The following is a 20,181-nucleotide window of genomic DNA, read 5'->3' on the forward strand; positions in this document are numbered from 1 at the left end:
GATGGCATCACGGTGTTCCGAATTCCACCGATGACGTCATTGATGCTCCACCGGTGTCGCACAGGTGCCATCAACTTGTGGAGGTGGTGGCAGTCTCCATCAGTGAATCTGATTGGTTCTTGTATAGGGCGGGAATTAGCAGACGAATGACATCGTGCACTGTTGTGTCATGGCGGTGTGTTCTGCTGTATTGTTTGTAATGAGCACAACGTGAAAACAATATGTTAATGGCTTATGAGCGAACATGTCAACGGACCAGTTATTACTACCGGTTCAAGAAATAAGTTGTTTATGCTCTCTTTTCTTTGAACGAGATGGCAGTACGGAAATTTCGCAAAATTTTGCTAGCGTAGCACAGATAACCACTTACACAGTCGCCATGACAGCATCGATTCTTCCAGCAGTTTTGTTCCTTATTTTCGTTGCAACGTGACGTCATCGATGCCACCGGACCGGTGAGATTCGGAATACGCTGTATGTGACGTTCAGTTGTTTTTCCGATCGCAACGCTCCTGTCATGTCCCATCTTAAAAAAAAAAAAAAAAAAAAACAAGTATAGTAGGTACGCTTCATTCCTAAGACACTGCATAGGGAAAATGAAGATGCCATCAACCACCACATTGTTTAATGTTAATAAAATGTGAAGAGATAGAAACAGCTCTGGATGTCTTGCCGAATGGCATTCAAATTTGTTTCTATTCCTGTACACGTACAAGTTGGCCGCAAAAGATGGTATTGAAAATCCCACACCACATCCGAAATAAGACACATCCTAACCGGAAGGAGACGGGTGTTCCTACGAGAGGATATGTCTGGCTTTAAAAGGAAATCAGACCTAGGGACCTACAGTGCTGCCAGACAGACTCAACGAACGGAACGCAGCCATATTTGGAAGCAAATTTCTATCAAAATTTCGGTGAGTCCAAATCATTACATCTCTATTAAAGATAAAAGAAATCGAGGGTTCCTAATTTAGCTTAAAGATTTTGTTGCGTAATGCCTATGTTCGAGGTAGAAAGGAAAGAATTTTTGACGTTTTGATATGAAAGGTTTGCTTCGACATCAGTCGTGGTACCATGGAAACAGAAATGTAAGATTGCCTTTGTCGTTTTAAACGTGGTTCGTTTCGCTCCATTCTATGTTTAATGTAGAGGTACCTCAAAATCTATACTAATAATATATCTGTAGCCGAAAATTTTCTGGTAATTTTCGATTTTCCAAAAATAATTGGTCCTAACATATATAATTAACCACCCTGAAACCGTAAATCGCTTTTTTGAAATTTTTGTTTGTATGTCTGTCTGTCTGTCTGTCTGTCTGTCTGTATGTTTGTTACCTTTTCACGCGATAATGGCTGAACGGATTTCGATGAAAATTTGAATATAAATTAAGTTCGTTGTAACTTAGATTTTAGGCTATATGGAATTCAAAATACATTATTTAAAAGGGGGGTTATAAGGGGACCTGAATTAAATAAATCGAAATATCTCGCTTATTATTGATTTTGTGAAAAATGTTACATGACAAAAGTTTCTTTAAAAATCATTTGCGACAAGTTTTATTCTTTGAAAAATTTTGATATGACTGATATTTAATGAGATAAATGAGTTTTAAAATTAAAATAACTGCCATCTAAGGCCGTGTAACGAAATAAAAAAACAAATGACTTCGTCTATAAGGGGCCTTGGACAACAACAATCGAAAGTTATGAAAGATGGCCTACAGAGAATGTTTCTGTGTTTGTATGAAGTAATATCGGAAGCTAAATTAACCGATTTGTATAATTAATTATTATTTCACCATTAGAAAGTGTAGTTTCTCTAGATGGACATAATACTATAATGTTATTACAGTAACTTCTGATATAATAATATAATATAATATAATATAATATAATATAATATAATATAATATAATATAATATAATATAATATAATATAATATAATATAATTTAAGTTATTTGAAGGGTTCAGAACCATAGTGGGCCAAGCGCCATTTACTGAATACGTAGAAAACAAGGGTTAAAATTAAGTTATTACCATAATTCAATGGAAACATATAGCAAGTAAAATAAAGTATACACATTAAATCTAAATGATGTCAATGTTCATTGAACTATGGTGGCATATAATAACAATTAAGAAACATGTTAAAGGAATTGTCATTGCACCAAATGAGTGCTTTCTGGACCAAAATGATCGCATTTTAATTATTTAAATACAATTTAAATTAAGTAACATATTAAACGATTTATCCTTATATCAAACACGAATGTTCTCTGGATCAAACGTCCTATTTTAATTATGTAATTACTTTATATTTATTTCTAACAGGTGCAGCGGAGCGCACGGGTACGGCTAGTCTAAAATATATTGAAAGTTATGAACACTACAACGATTTATCTAATAACAATAACTACTGCTAAACATTCAGAATGCGGACTATTCTGCATATGCTTAATATAACATACCTATACACCTATCTGTCTTAATAATAAAACATACCGGTAAATTTAAACACAAGGAAAAATAATGAACTGCAATTTCACAGCGCTAACGGCTTCTGCATCTAGGTACTTGATTCTAATATTAACATGGAGGCATGAGATAATTACTCTGTCTGCCATTACAGTTATTCATTCTGGCTATGATTGATTGGGGTTTTCCGCACAATAATTATGGGAACGTTGGGCATATAACTTATTTACGTACAGGAATATCAAATAAAATACACTGCAATGTTAAAGACAGTACATAGGTATCGTTAGGGACGTTGCGATACTGCATTTTAAGCGATGCTTAGTATCGATACTGAAACCGATATTTAGTAAGTTATCGATTCTCCCATAATATCGAAAGGAATATCAATGGTGTTCTGTAATAAGAGCGTTATCAATCTCTTATAGAATTATCTGTTATGGTTACCATTGTCTAATAATGGAGAAAAATTCGCTCCGGCGCCCGGGACCAAAAAATTAATCTTTACGTAGATAATTCGTCAACAGTGCATATATAGGCCTACTGTGGAGTCCCGGCCACCAAGACACTCAAATAAGTATGCTCCTTGTGTGATGACAGTTGACTTAACCCAGATAAGACTGACGTCCTATATATAGGACGGAACGTTTTATTTTTTTTAACATTGCTGTGTAAGATTTTCATAGTCGGCAATCATGATACCATAATCCTTATGTGTTATAAATTGCCTCCAATTTTTTTTATTATATTTAGTCTGTCATAGTCATTGTTATTAACATATTTGTGTGAAACGTCCGGTGTCCTATATATAGGACGTCAGTCTTATCTGGGTTAATATATGTGTCAACATATTTATGTTGAACATGGAATTAGGCCACCAAGGGAAAATACCAAAGGAGAAAGATTCGATCCGGCATTGGTGGACTGATCCTCGGCGTAGCTCAGCAGTTAGAGCGCCCAGTGCGTAGAACTGGGGATCCGGGTTCGATCCCCGGAGCAGGAGCGAATTTTTCTCCATTAAGTAATAACCAATGGTAACCGTAACAGATAATTCTGTAGGACCAAAACAATTAATCTTTAGGTATCTGATAAGTCATGTTTTATTGTTTTTATAAGAGAGCAAGTTGAACGTTTCAAGATCCATTATAGTCTATTGTCTTCGGGTTATCATTCTTCAAATTTATTTGGACTAATGAATGAGGTTGTTATTCTGTACAGTTAAACTACACGAATATGCACTACCTGAACTATTACATGGCATCTAAAATAGAAAATCAATAATTTTAGATTTATCACATTTTTCCCGTGTTCTTCGTTTCTTAAATATTGTTTATTATTTTGTCAGAGAAAAGCATGGATATCAGTAATGAATTGAGCCCCCTTTATTTCGGTTAATAGAGGTTTTACTGAAACATTTACGGGATATTCTCATATATTTACATACAGTAAATCAACTAATTGGTAATTTATTTTCCATGGCTCAAAAACAGTTCTTTTCTAGAGTTCTTAATAGTGTATTCTGTTTCAATATATAATTTTTATGATTGTATTATTATTATTATTATTATTATTATTATTATTATTATTATTATTATTATACCACGGAACTTTATGCACTAAAAAACTTGAAAATATGCATGCAACTATGCAGTAAAAACTGTTGAAATATGCGCTAAAAATTGAAAACATATGTTTTAGAGGTTTAACAATACGATATAAAAGAAAATAATTTACGAAGCCATATTGCACAGAAAACGATTTTCCCATCAGTAGAAAACATTTGTCTTCAGCAACCCATTTCTTCAATAAATTTTATTCTGATACTTTCTTCTTTCGGCATATCGATGGTTAAACTTGTAAGCAGCTAAATCGCGTATTGGTTCTTCGCCCATTCCTAAATTATATAATATTAAGATTATTAATTATGACCCAAATTGCATTATTAATTCTAGAATCAGCAGTAGCCATTATTCAGTCATATGTATTTGCAGTACTAAGTACCCTATACTCTAGAGAAGTAGAGCTTGAAATGAAAATTTACACCCCACGACACTTCATTCTCGCAGATGTTTAAATACATTCAGTTTTGTTTCTATGAAATCAGAGCGAACTAGCAGCATTGTCTTCGCAACAGTTCCACGACCTCAATACCTGACTTTATTGTCGCATACGAGTATGTTTAAATAATTCAATTTTGGTTATACGAAACCAGAGTAAAAGTCTGAATGATATTGTGACAGCGACGTGAGATTCGAACTCACGACCAGCGTCCCGCGAGAGAGCATATCGCGCGGGCTTCACGGGGAAAGGGGAAAGGGGCCTACACGCGAGGGGACGCTGCGCGCGCAGCTGCTACTTAACGCAGTGAATGTGGAACGACCTTCCCAACGATTCCAGAAGTCCGTCGAAGTGGAGATATCGAGATAATTCTCTACACACCTGTAGAAATTTCTCGCAACTATGATTTTGCTATAAAAGAGGAAGCGCCAGCGAACTAGAGCAGAGTTTTCAGTTATTCAGTCAGTGAGTAAGCCAGAGCAAGCAAGCCAGACTTGTGTGCCGGAGTTCGACTCGAGTGTGCGTCCGCATCTGCGTCAGCATCCGAAGGCCTGAGTTCGAGTGCAGTGGACCGCAGTTGGAGGGACCTGAGTTCGAGTGCAGTGGACCGCAGTTGGAGGGACCCGAGTTCGAGTACAGTGAACTGTCTCTGAAGGTCTGTGGTTCGAGATACTGTGAACTCGAGTGACTGAGATAGAAGAACTGTGAACTGAGAACTGGTAGTTCTGATTTGTAAATAGTGCTTTGTAAATATTAGTTAAGATTAACAGTTCATTGTTGTGCGTAATAGTCCAAGTAAATTGTCATTGTCGTCGGTGGAGTGCTATAACGAATACTGTGTTGAGTGAAAATCCAATTGTTGACGAGAGCGTTTAAGGCGAATTGTAGAAGGGAATTATTGTTGTGACGAATAAATTACATTGTTGTTACTAATAAAACTCACAATATCTAGGCGACGCGTTTTCCTCCTGGATCCTGGAAAATTACACTTACACAGCTAGTATGTACACAGAGCAGTAGCTAGCCTCATGTTGAAGTGGAAAACGACACAACTATACACTAGGGACAAGTGTCCATTGTCATCGCAGCAATTTCATGCCCTCAACAGTAATAAATAACTGTTGGTTTATTTCTGACATAATTTTTATATTCCTTGGAAATTATTCTTATTTTTATGGCAGAGAAATTTTGAAACTAGATAATAAATCGGACAAAACAAGTAAATGTGTTAATATATGCATTTAAATATGCAAAATAAAAATATAAATGCATTTAAAAGGCAAAACCCTCGAAATATGCATTTTGCAAAATTAAGTTGGTTTGATTTGAATGTAAACACCATGATCGGCAAAGATCTACTTTTGCTTTTTCAATATGCCAAATCAATGAAAACATGCAATTGCGTGAAGTTCTGTGGTCTAATTATTATTATTATTATTATTATTATTATTATTATTATTATTATTATTATTATTATTATTATTATTATTACTAGTGGCTTGTGCAGCAAATGCTGCTGCAAACTACGTAAGTTCGTTAGACGTTCAAATAAAAATTTTTCAGATTTATTTTCAATGAAGAATATTTGTCTTTTTGATAGTAATTTGCTTCCATAATAATGAAACATACTCCCTCTGAATGGATGTTTTTAGGCCAATACTTTTTCTTGAACCTATCCAACTTCAGCTTTTGAGTTTCAATGCGAAAACGCAAGTATCAATGTCAGGATGATAGCAGTAGCTATTTCAGGTCATTGTGGATTGTAGGCAAAAGTTAAAAAAAATGTCAGGTTTGCTAAGCTTTCGAACAATAGCATTTTCGTATAGCTGCTGCATGTAGAACTTGAAATGTAGAGCGTAAAATCATTTTATCCTACTAAGAGATCTTGCTGAAATGATCTGGAGGCTACAAAACTTTCTAGGCCTCTTATTTTATCAGTAAGTAATACCATTTTATCTTTCCTTAGGAACTGTAAATTTTGCGCTCTCTCGAGCCAATACTGAAGACAATGACACATATCATTATATACACTACACCGCCATTAAGTATATGAAAAAGACCCAACCCCACTGGGTTAATGAGTATAAAAATATTTGATTTTTAATAACAATATTATTATCTTACGTAAGTTTTGTAGTTATATATAGCAGTCACTCAGTAAATTATAGAAATGAAGATCTAAATTAAGATATTCTCTACATTTACTTACATAACCACAAAACGTTTCACTTTCATGTCATATCAATATAGCATCAATATTATGTACAATTAATGAAAAATAGACGCATTATGATATTAACTATAATAATATTTAATTTCTAATGGTAATAATGTCATCAAACCACCTCAGGTTTCGTAGATTTGAATATCCAATACACAGCTGTACTCAGAAAATTATACACTGCAGAATCAGTTTTTAATAACAAATTGAATTGAGCTCTAAATATGTCGGCAATCCTGCAGGTCATGGCCTTCGTGTAATAGCCTATTGTTTATTGTAGTGTGTGTTTTGTTCTGAAATTCAATCAAGTCGGCCGTGATTCAATAATATTAGTTCTCAAAACTGACAACAGATGGATTTTGGAAAATAGGAAAGTTATGTAGGAAAATTGACATTTCACTGAAAACTACTACTTTTCCGAAAAACTTTGGATGCCAGGCATGAAAATGAGGGGTCACTCATTAAAATCCGTTCAGCCGTTTTCCCGTAATTTCCATTACCAGTTCAAATTATATATATAGATTATTATTATTATTACTATTATTATTATTATTATTATTATTATTATTATTATTATTATTATTATTATTACAGTAGAGTATCGATTATCCGAAACAATTGTGGACGGGTATGTTCGGATAACCGATCATTTACGAAAATAAATTGTACTGGTGTCATAGGAGCAGTATGAAACAAAGAAACTGATTCGTATCACACGTCTTACAAATAACACAGAGAACTGACTAGCCTAGTTTGAAAAGTTCAAAATGGCCATTAAAGTAGGCCTACAGTTTAGGAAAAGAAGTCTTTTTTTTTTTGCTTCAGAGCTGAGACTCATTTTTTTGCGCTAAGTCTCGCAAACAGACCTAGCGGAACTTCTACAAGGTGTGCGCGCAAATTTGAATTTGCCGACTGGAACGCTTTCTGTTAACCGATGTTTCGGTTGATCGGTATTCGGATAATCGATGCTCTACTGTATTATTAATATCAATAAATAAATTATTATTATTATTATTATTATTATTATTATTATTATTATTATTATTATTATTATTAGATACTATTAGAGGACTGACTGTTATTCATAGGTTATTTCATTCCATTCATTAAATACTTACAGCAAATTGTATTTATTCGTCACAATTCCATTGCCGGTACATTCTTTGCTTACATTGTTGCAGGGGTCTATGCAATGAGTCCTCGCTGCGTGATGCTCACATTGCTCATCCTAGCTGCATGTAGCGTAGTGCTCGCTAAACGCAAACAGGAGTACGAATATGGGTGCCACAAGGGCTACTGCTGGTCGGGGTGCTCTGCCACTAAATACCGCAACGAGTGGTGCTACACCACCAAGGGCAAGACGCAGGATCGAGGCTACATCAAGTGCAAGTCCAAGAAGGAGTGCTCCAACCGGTGGCACTGCGCGGGCCCATGCGCCCTCTTCTAGGCTGCTGTCAAGTCATCACAAATGCCGGCGGAAACTACGTTCTATAATGTCGTGTATTTATTGTTACCTTTAACGTGAAACGTTTATGCTAGAGGGCAAAATAAATAAAATGTTACGGAAGTTTCAACATCTGACATCAGTTGCTTAGCAACTGCAATGAGTTAAGTGACACTATTCTGACGTCACTTGCTTAGCAACGGATCAGACTCTTACACTGAAAGAGAGCTAGAGGGAAAGTCTTCTCGCCAAACGTAGAAGACGTGATTTAGCCTATATTTATTTCTCTTACCACAGATCCATACTAACGGCTCTCCAACGAACTGATTAATATGAAACAATAATCCATTGTAAATAATATATTATATAGCGTTGTTTCCGATCTCTGATAACGAATTTGAATGACGTCATGTGCGTCAGGAATCACATCTACAGATGAATTGCGGCGAGAGGTGACAGACCAGTAGTGAGTGATTTCATAATCAGAGTGCACGGTATATCACAGTAGCAATGCCCAAGAAAACCGAGCCTTTTAGGGAAGGTACATAACAACCCTTTCCGGTGTCAAGTACAGTTACGTGAAAATCATAGGAGCCTGCAAAAAATGTGATTTTGTTATTTCCAAGAAAGACATCTCGTGTGTACCTAATAAGACTGACAAAGCTCTGATGGGATTAATTCCAGAGTGGAGAAAGCAAGCAAATCCACTCCCGTCACAAGTCGCCGCACCCCACGAGATGATACAAATTAATTACATTCGAGCTTTGACAATCTTATTAAGTATACAGAAGATGCCTTCCTTGGAAATAAGGAAACCTCGTTTATTTCAGGCTTCTTTTATTTTCACTTAACTGTACTTGGCATTGGAAAGGGTTGTTATGTACCCCTCCTAAAAGGCTCGATTTTCTTGGGAATTTCTGCTGTGAGTCGCCGCGCACTCTGACTATGAGATCACTCATTACTGGTCTGTCACCTCGCGCCACAGTTCAGACTCCTGATGCACATAGTCATTTAAATTCGTTGTCAGAGCTCGGAAACAACCTTGTATATTTTCAAAGTAAAGGGAAAATAATCATTAATAATACAATACATAAATTGTATTAAATTTATTTTTCTGTGAATCATATTCACAGTCCTTAAAAATCTAAATATCACAATAATAGCCAACCCAGAGCACAAACGTTTCACCAAAAATCAGGAACCTTATGATTCCCCTATCATATTATTTTATAACATACGGTATACTTAATAATTAGAAATGAGGAACATATTGTATTAAATGTAATAATTGTATGTAAATACATTCGATTCTTACTAAAAGAATAACTTGAAGTTTCGTTCTATAGGTATTTGCCAAATTATCAACTTTGAAAATAAAGTTTCCTAGTTTACTAAACTGCGCCATATGATTAAAACTAACCGGAAGTACATTCTCACAGAAGGACCTTTGGTTGCTGAGGGGGGAGGGGGGAACTAATGCCGCCCATGTGCGTTATAACATGAAACCACAATTTAAAAAAGTCATACAGTCAGTAGTATAGGGTATGCACTCTATGTTGGGTCTTTGATGGTTGTCAACTCACTTGAGGTATGTGGACATAAAGGAAAGAACTGGACAATAGCAGTGCATTGTTCCTGGATAACTCAGTGGTAGAGCATTGGCGCGCTTAGCCAAAGAGGTCCCGGGTTCGCTATCCGGTCCCAGAACAATTTTTCCCTTTAATATTATTCAAATCAGCTTTATAGGAAGCTAAACCAGGAAGCCAGATTCGCATAATGAATTTTACTTATTTTATAGCGTCCAAAGCTGTATGTATGTCTTCCTCTAAGAAGGCAAAAGTTCTTTTATTCTAATAAGGACATCATTTGTAAGAAAGCCTCAACAATTTCAAGTCATGATTTTTAAGCACACTAAGCTTCGCATCAAAATGGACGATGATTATGATGATGACTTGAGAGGAACGATGGAATTATGGCAGGGTAAATGAGAACAGGCCTGTTCATAGGAATTGAGGAGCGTTTTTGCAAAAGTCGATAGATGCAGAAATCAAGATTTTACAGAAATTACACTAAGTGACAGGATCTATCGAGTTTTGAAAAAATGCTGGAAGGTTTGGTAGTCTCTACATATGGTATGAATGAAGTTTTTGGTAAATCTGATTTCATAGAACGATTCCGGAGGTAGAAAACATACAATATCCATATGTAAACCACTTTCGAAAATTTCTGCATCTATCGACTTTTGCAAAACGCTCCTCAATTGTGGGCCCCACCCACAAACATATGTGAGGGTATTCCCCACTCCTCACCAATATTTTAATGAATGTTGAAATTCTATAATTTGAATACAATACTGAAACAACAAGCTAAGGAAATTTTATTACAATGTCTCACAACCTTCTTTATTACTGAAACTGAAATATTACTTGGGAAATAGAAATAAAAAAAAACTTCATAAACATGTCTAATAATAATCAGTCTTACAATCAGAAAAAAATTTAATATGGAATTTTAAAAACAAAGAAGCATAATTTAGTGAAAATATTAAAAATGCTTGCAAATTTAAGAAAAATTAATATGGAGATATAACTAAATTAGTTGTTGTTGTTATTTTCTAATGCCAGGCGTTTGACAAAGTCATGTGACCTCTTGCACTCCAATATTTTTCAAAGATATTATCATGGCCAGCCACTGAAGCACAGATTTTGAGGTGTTCCGAATCCATTTCTTGGTTTGAGTTGCACAATGGGCAGTTAGGGGACTGATATATTCCAATTCTATGCAGATGCTTGGCCAAACAGTCCTGGTCTGTTGCCAATCTAAATGCAGCTACACACGATTTTCGTGGTAAATCGGGAATTAACTGTGGATTTTGATGCAAATAACTAAATTAGTTTAATATAGCCTAATTCATTGTTGTACAATCTAACTGAAACATCATATTTATAGAAGCTCTTGAGAAGTACCCTACTTTAGTCAGAATATAATTCTCATAAAATCACATTAACATTCCTGCCAGGGATAACTTCTATCTACCCTCACAAAATATAATTGTTTTAATACAAGTATATGTATTTTATAAAGTATAAAGCAAAGATAATAATATTGATGTATTATCATCACCAGCAAGATGACAACAATCAATAACTTAGGAACTACACATCTTATCTTAAGTCTGCTAATGGAAAATAAATGTTATCTTTTATTTAACGACGCTCGCAACTGCTGAGGTTATATCAGCGTCGCCGGATGTGCCAGAATTTTATCCCGCAGGAGTTCTTTTACATGCCAGTAAATCTACTGACATGAGCCTGTCGCATTTAAGCACACTTAAATGCCATCGACGTGGCCTGGGATCGAACCTGCAACCTCGGGCATAGAAGGCCAACGCTATACTAACTCCGCCAACCAGGCCGACCTGCTCAGGAATATAATTATTATTATAATCAAGATGCAAGACAAGCAAGCAACTCAGTGCAACCGAGTGTTGAGCCATATCGAATGAGGATAATAATAATTTTATGTATGGTATTCTCTATCTAGGATTTTATCCCTCCTCATCAGAAATCTTAATTTACACCCTGCTAATGTTTGAGATTTCGAAGCAGACGGCATCTTGAATCATCTCACTTTAGCAGATACAAATTGTTCTATGACTTCATTAAAGTTTACCTTTGAAGCTAGTTCACACTCAGTGGATAGCATTGTTAAACTGTAGAGTTTTTCTTGACCTAAACGTGTTTGCACGTGATTCTTCATCAACTTCAGTTTACTGATACTGAACCAGTTTTCGCCAGAGTGTTGAAAAGCCTCAAACTTGTTGAAAACATGATTACTATTTCAATAATATGAGATTTAACAGAATTCTTCTTTCATATAAAAAGAAAAAAAATAAGTTTTGTGTATATTTTGTGTCTTTCTCTCCCTAAAAATGATCTAAATATCACCCCCCACCCACTTTCGAGTGGTGCTGTCCCCACTATGGGCGACCCTGATGAGAATATCTCGAAGGATATCCAGTGGCCATTCTACTAATGATATATCTACACGAAAAATTAATAAATTCATATACAAAAATGGTCATTATTCACCAGCTCTATTTTCTTTCCATTACATACCAATATACAAAACAATACATTGCATCACATCCAGGATTACTAACTTTAATAATACATTTAAATATCAAAATAAACTAGACGCACTATAATTCCCACAAACTTGAAATTTTCATACAATAATCATTCTACAGAAATATTCTTCAAACTCAAATTTCACAATTCGGCCATTACTTTAAAACCGTTCAATTAATTCTCAATACAAAAATTATAAATACCATGGACATATGTGAAACCACTACTACTACAAAATGTTATACAAATCATTTATTAAGCCATCGGCAGACCACATATTGCTCATTTTTATTGCTGTAGTAAAGAAAACATGACAGCTATACCTCCTTGACTCCTGCAAGCCTCAGTATATGACGAGGACATCTTTACCTTTATCTGCCGAATATGGTTATAGATAGGGCTAGGATTTTGATGACCTATAAATCGTGAAAAAATGTCCTAAAAACAATGCATTTATGACCTAAAAATCTTTCAAAAATGCTCTTAAAATGCCCTAAAAATTGATCTCACATAATTGGCTTAGTAGGAAAAGAGGTTTTGTACTACTTAAAATTTAGATTAGTAATTAAATTAAATTCTAGTACCAACATTTCAGTTTATTTAAATTTTACATATTTTTTTCTAAGTAGTACACTTTAATTAATTATTTTACCTGATGTAGTTTCCATGTAGTCCACCATAAGGCCACTCTTATCTGGAATTAGCAAGTATAGAGGAGTCTATAGTGAAGGGGTGGTTGGACTGATCCATTACATGGGGTGTACTACGTTAAAATGACTATATTTGTGTGGAACAACGATTAAAATATTATACAAAATAATGGGTATTAATGGACAAAATATGTAAAGAAAATATCAAAGGAAGTAAACATTATTTTACATTAATAATGGGGATTTATGGCCAAAATTAAATGAAAATTTCTAAATAATGACCAAATAAAATAAAAAAACGGTCTTATGAGTTGAAATACGCAAAAAATGCAAAAAAAAAATGCCCTAACAAGTATGTCTTAAAACACGAAGGACTGTATTCATAGACATTTTTAGCGTGGGCTTCCGGTGGAGGATCAGCGTTTTTCGAATTCATAAACCAGTGTTAGCGATAGGATATGATTTGAATTCTGTACTAGTAACCAGTGGATAGCTGGGGTTAGCTTAGTACGCTCGTAGCGTGTGCTGCGAAATGTCTATGAATAGCACTCCTAGTTTATCACATAACATATAAATACCAAAGCAGCTATGTTTCTGGCTTACTAGAAAAAAGATGCAATTTCATCAAAATCCTAGCCTTAGTTATAGAACTATGGAAACTTAGATAAGAATCAACAAAACTACAGTTTTTTACTCATTTATATTTAGGACACTCTGGATGCACTGCATCCTATTACCTTATTGCGCTCATATTGATAGTTTCTACACAGACTTCACAGTTTCAAAAGATGAAATTTCCAAATTTTTTGCTCTGCTTTACATGAAAGGGATGCTCTGTCTTGGCAAAATGACTCTAAAAATTGGTTGGTCTAAGGCAGTGGTGACCAACTGAGCTGCTCTTATGAAGTACTATGTGTACTCACGAACAAAAGAGAGCGACGTTGGCTGAGACGATCTGTTCTTGCATACTGATCATGTGCAGCGAAGAATGTTCTTGCATGAAAAGCACAAGTTGGTCACCATTCATCTAAGGTATGGTGTGCTTCCAAGGTCGAGAGACAGAATGTTATAAATAATGAAGTATTGAAGGTTTGACATACGATCACAGAGAAATCAGAAATTGGGAACTGATAAGTTTGCTCTGGCGTTTTCCATATGGGACATTAATAAAGAATTCTATATGCCTACAATGTTGTAATCTTCCAGAAAGTGTTACTAGCGCATAGGGAATTACAAGTATGAACACTCTGTGTCAGAGCCTTTGATGTAGCAGGACTGATTTCAATGACCTTCAAACCAGCTTGAGCATGAGATTCTGCTTTCTCCCTAGAGTTGGCGCTGACATCACACCAGCTAGCAGTCGACACAGCAGAAATATAACACATACAATAAATACATCTAGGTACATTATGTACTCAAATAAAATAACTCCGTTATTATCTGTAATGTGTAGACTCTAGAGTTCCTTTATAATGAGAGTTGAGACGTTGACCCCATCAACAATTAAAATATGAAGAGTCCACTGCAAGAATGATGGATGTCATTTGGAATACATTTTGCAGGAGAAGCAAATTGAAAGTTTGAAATGCTTAGCGCTCAAAGCTTAACTGAGATTTTCCGATCATTACTGGACAATGACTATCAGTGTTAATGCCATATAACTCTCTATGTACATTCTATATGTCTTAAGCTATCCATTGACAGTCTTGGTTCATTTTCGACAAGAAAGTGACATCCATCATTCTTGCAGTGGACTCTTCATATGTAATGATTTGATAGTGCTGACAATGGAAAAACAAAACTCCTATGAGAAGTAAAACCATATGCTTATATATTGTATACAAATATTAAATGAATTTGATACACAATGTTATAATATAATTTATTATATATAAAACATAAACAATTATTATTACATTTGTGTGCACTCAAAGTTGGGTTCTGGCGTCTTGTCAGCCCATTTGAGTTGTGTGGATATAAAGGAAGAATTGTGACGGTATCGTGTAGTTCTTGGGGTAGCTCAGTCGGTAGAGCATTCATGTGCTAAGTGAAGGGTCTCAGGATCGATACCTGGCCCCGGAACAATTTTTCCTTGAAAGTATTCAAACCTGCTTTACAGGCAGCTACTACCTAAAAGCCAGATTTGCATAATTATTATTACAACTAGTTTATCACTGAGAAATAAGGAAAAGCTGTTAACTTGAATTTATTTGAAGCAAAGCAATTATTGAATTATGTAGCAAGGAAGGCGATGTTTGGATCCTGTGTCTCAACTCTTATATTGAATTATTATTGAGTGACTCTTAGCGTGTGCTATTACACAAACCTCTATCGGTTGAGAGTGGAACTAAATGCCGGCGCACAGAAAAACAAAACAGGAAAATTCGCTCAATGTCCATTCTATATAATTCCTATTCATTTGTGTTACTTGTGATAAAAAAATTGTACTCTACGAAGTGCAGGTGCAGGTTTCTTCAATATATAGCTGAAAAATCAGAACAATTTGGGATTAAGTTTTGACTATTTCCTGACATCAGAATAAAAAATATAAAATTTTTGGCAATAATGTATAATCTAATTTACAATACTTCTAAAATTCAGATGTTTTTAAGAACATTAAATTTCAACATTATATTAAAAATTAATAAACATTAAAACATTAATGTGTGAATGATGTATTTTTATTACTATTATTATTATTATTATTATTATTACTATCATCATAAATATCACCATCGAAATCAGTAATTTATAATTGTAACATAAAAGGCAAATTCATTTTTGGATCAAGAAGCTTTCAACATTCAACTTAAACACTTGAGTCATTTTGACTCATTGCCATGCTTTGAGTCCTACTTGACTTATGCCGTCCTACTAGTGTTAACAGAGAGAAAATTAGACAAAATGGTTTTTGATTAGAATAAATCCATCGAATAGCTTAGCAGGTAGCCCTTAATTCACAGAGAAAGACAGATCCTCCTGTAAAACTGAAGCCTGCCCTGCACTCAGTTCAAGAAACTACTTCAAACTTCAGAAAATGTTCTGATCAAAAACTGCAGTAAACTTGACTTGACTTTTTAAACATTATGACAAAGTGATGTTTATTTTATATGAATAGTATTATTATTATTATTATTATTATTATTATTATTATTATTATTATTATTCCCTTTCGCACATAAATTATAAAAAAAGTCTAACAAAATGATATGATTTATAAAAAAATTAAGGATACTATAAATTCAAGTACAGATCATCTTGAACACAAATACATTTGGGTAAACATTTATAAAACTTTAGCTCCATCTTAGGTTACGGAAGTGAAGCATGGACCATCAGAAAAAAAGAAATGCCTCTAGAATTACTGCAGAAGACATGACATTAGGCTGCTTGCATAAAATGCAATCATCCACGAAACCCAGATATCATGGAAGAACTGTGGATACAGCTGATATTAGAGTAGGTACTCTGGTAAATCAAGACAAGAACGGAGAGAGGATGTCAACAAAATGGATGGAAGGAAATTCCTTAAGATAATCCTGCGATAGGAGAGGAGAAGCAGAGATTTACAGGACGTCTGGCTGAGATGGAATGAGACAGTAATAGACTACATGGATGGACGATTATCATCATCTTTATTAGTGATGTTTCTAAATTTGGTATGAAAGTTTACTTTTTATGTAAGATTACCTACAGCTGTTGAACAAGGATACTTAAATTTGTATCATAAACATACCACCATGTACTATAAATATTTGGCAACACTCTTTTCTACTATCAGGGATCAATTCTGGCTGGCCTCATTCTAGTGAAAATTATTGCATTTGAAGGAACATAGGGGATCTTTTTGTTATTATTATGAAAAAAATCACAATACAAACTACTTATAATGGAATACAGTTACTCAATTTTATGCAGGAAAGTTCTTTACAAACAACATAAGCTTGAGAAAATCTGTTCCCGAGCAAAACATGTAACTTCGACTGCAACATCAACAGATCTGGAAGAACAGAATACTATGGCGAATTTATTTGTTGGTATGTATCTTTTACTTTAAGGAGAGAGGATGGTAAATGAGTAAATTAAAAAAAAAAAAAAAAAAAAATCTTTAAAATACTCTGTGATATGTGCGGAATGCATAGCATAACATTTTGTGGGTATTTATGCCCTTATCGGATGTTGAGTCGCTATTTTTAAACTTTCTGCATTATGGATTTTTAAATCACTCGCCCACTTTTATTGTTGTTTCCGGTAAATTAAATTTTCAAAAAAAAAAAAAAAAAAAAAAAAAAAAAAAATTCTTTAAAATACCCCTTGATATATGTGGAATGCACTGCATAACATTTTGTGGGTATTTGTGCCCTTATCGGTTGTTGAGACGTCATTTTTAAACTTCTTGCACTATGGATTTTTTAATCACATGCCCGCTTTTATCAGTTTCCAGTAACTTCATTTTTTTTACTACATTGCCAGACAGAAATAGATATAATTTCTGAACTATTAAAGATACATGCATGAAATTTAGAACACACATTCTATAGACTATTAGGAAACATTTCTCTATAACAGAATTTTGTTAATTCTGTGGTGTTTGGGAAAAAGGGAGATAAGTCATAAAATGAGTTCGGAGATAAATGAAAATTAAACTTTGAACCCTTATTACAAATAATTTTCTACACAAATAAAACACATCAACTGCTAGTATTCTTTGATTTTTGCACACTCACTTGTATAATTTAACTTGTGTGTTCATCTGGGGAACAAAATTCCACCTGGACAAAAAAATTACTTATACCTCTTTACCCGAACACCACAGAATTGATTTCATTTTAAAAATACGTTCGTTTGTTTGCAAGAAAGGAAATCAGAAAATTGTTATTAAATTTTAATTGTTTATTTTACAAACGTAGGGACTAATATTAAAATTCTGTTACAGACAGTTTGTAGAACATGTTTTTGCAAATATATTGCAAAAAACTGTTTGAATCTATCTTTAAAAATGGTTTAGATATATCGGTTTTAGTACAATCCTGCATTGGGTATATTTTTTTCAAATTTGGGTCCCCAAATAATTTTTTTTTTTTTCAGAATAGTTTTATTTCGTTGAGTTGCCACAGTTATGAGCTCTCTACATACAAAAAATTAATATTTTACACCAAATAGGAAAAAAAAATACCATCCTCTCCCCTTAAATCGTGAGGGAAAAAATAGTTTGCAATTTACCAGGAAACGGTTGGTTCATTAACTACTGTAACAGATGAGCAATGTACAGTAATACATGACAGCCAATGGCGTTTGTAAAGGACGTCCCTGTATTAAAGACTTAAAATATAATACCTTAAAAATACAATATCTTATGTTATACGTATTTCCACCTCATTAGAAATAAGACATTACACTATAAACGTCGAGCACAAATTAATGACAAACCATTACTGTGAAATATATTCCATCCTTCTAAATTAGATGTTAATATGGTCTTGTCATGGTCCATATTGGTTGACCAGAATCTCCTTGGCTAGCACATGTTATTACACGATAACCGAAAAAATACTCCAACTGATTCATTACATAAATTGCAGAATTGTAGTAAGTAAGTTCATCTTTGTTGGTATTCTTGGGACCTGGCCGAAGTCTTCCACTGATTTGCTCCGCTTCGTGCAGTGATAGACCATACACCTTCGTATTTGCCATCCCAAGATTTCCTCTCACAACGACATATGGCATGATGTAAACATATCAACATAATACCGGAATCACAGAATTGTAATTCCTTTTGTTCCCACCTGCAATAAAACATTGTAATAACGTATTTAAAAAAACCGGCGATGGTAAAGGGTTCTGGTCTCTCGTTTAACTAGTTACAGGAATTATAGGTATAAAAATATAGGCCTAGTGCCTAAATCACAGACCACATAAAGCCTAAATTCACACTAGCCTATAATGTGTTGTAGTTAAAAATCCACAATGCTGATTAAGTCTACAATATTACAAAACAATACTCAAGCCAACGTGTATTGAAATATACAGAAATAACAAGTAGGAATTAAGACGCAAGTTCCTCACATTTGTGCTAATATGATTCTAATTACATATTTAGTTACAACATGAATACGTAGGCCCTACATTTAATTATAGCTTATAAGTTATTGCAATTTATGTTAATATTAAGTAAATTGAATATCGAAATCTTAGTACCCTTTTTTTTCTGAATGTACACAATAAAAATTACTTCAATAAATTATTTAAGTTACTCACATACACGCAATTCCTTCTTAATTATGAATGTCAAATGAACAAACTAATAGGTTATGTGATTAGCATTTAAAGGCTATTTTACAAATGTAAACATTTTCCACATAGAATACCTTCTGTTAATTCAAATTCGCTTATACAACATAAAAATATTTAACATTTCATAATGTGCTCCAAATGTTAGTATTAAAATTATAAAAGCCCAAATGCGACTTCACTTCACACGACAAATCCAACACCTTTAAAAACAATGTACGAACGTAATGGCAGACAACCAACCATCGACGGACCACCATGTGACGTCAGAAAGCGCACATTATGAATATCGCTGCCTGCAGTGATGAATATGAATATCATGAATAAAATTATTGTAAATTTTCCTCTTTCGCTACGAATTTTGCCAATATAATTAACTGTACCATCTTTGTATATTTTTAAGATGCTTATTGTATGTACAAACAAACTATTAAAGAGTTCAATACAAATACTTCAGCGCATAACTAGGTACTATAGAAATTAAAAATAAATTAATAAACTTGTCATTATATAATAGAGAAGAATATTTTACCTCAATTGTTCATCTTCTTTGGTGAGCTGAAAAAGAAAAGTAATTGTTCTGTGTCTTTCGGCAAATACACGTCTTGTGTCAGATTTTACATAATAATTTAGTTATTACTGAAATCCTACATGTCCTATTTGTTTTGTATTACTTGACAACTGTCTATTACATTTGCATGTTTGTTTAATGACTGTAAATAAACAAAATAAAACAAATAAAATGCATTCACTGTAGAGATAACGGAACAGACATAAAGATTCTCCTGTTCAAGGCATTAATCAGATCTATGATCACATGTGAATGTCCAAATTTGAGTTGATGCAGCACATTGTCATCTAAATAAATTGCAAATCTGTCAAAACAATTTTTTACGATTGGCTGTTAAT

General features: G+C 34.1%; 2 long non-coding RNA genes across 2 annotated transcripts; one reads left to right on the forward strand and one right to left on the reverse strand.

Annotated features, from left to right (window-relative positions):
• Positions 1–481: 481 nt before the first annotated feature.
• On the forward strand, positions 482–9,257 carry LOC138691134 (uncharacterized). The gene is made up of 2 exons (XR_011329756.1): positions 482–916; positions 7,939–9,257. It is a non-coding gene; the product is annotated as an uncharacterized lncRNA (long non-coding RNA).
• A 3,024-nt stretch (positions 9,258–12,281) lies between these two features.
• Positions 12,282–19,510, reverse strand: LOC138691129 (uncharacterized). Its single transcript, XR_011329755.1, has 2 exons — positions 19,350–19,510; positions 12,282–18,767 (listed from the first exon to the last, which is right to left on the reverse strand). It is a non-coding gene; the product is annotated as an uncharacterized lncRNA (long non-coding RNA).
• Positions 19,511–20,181: the final 671 nt, after the last annotated feature.

Source organism: Periplaneta americana, chromosome 2 (assembly GCF_040183065.1).
Source record: "Periplaneta americana isolate PAMFEO1 chromosome 2, P.americana_PAMFEO1_priV1, whole genome shotgun sequence".
NCBI lineage: Eukaryota > Metazoa > Arthropoda > Insecta > Blattodea > Blattidae > Periplaneta > Periplaneta americana.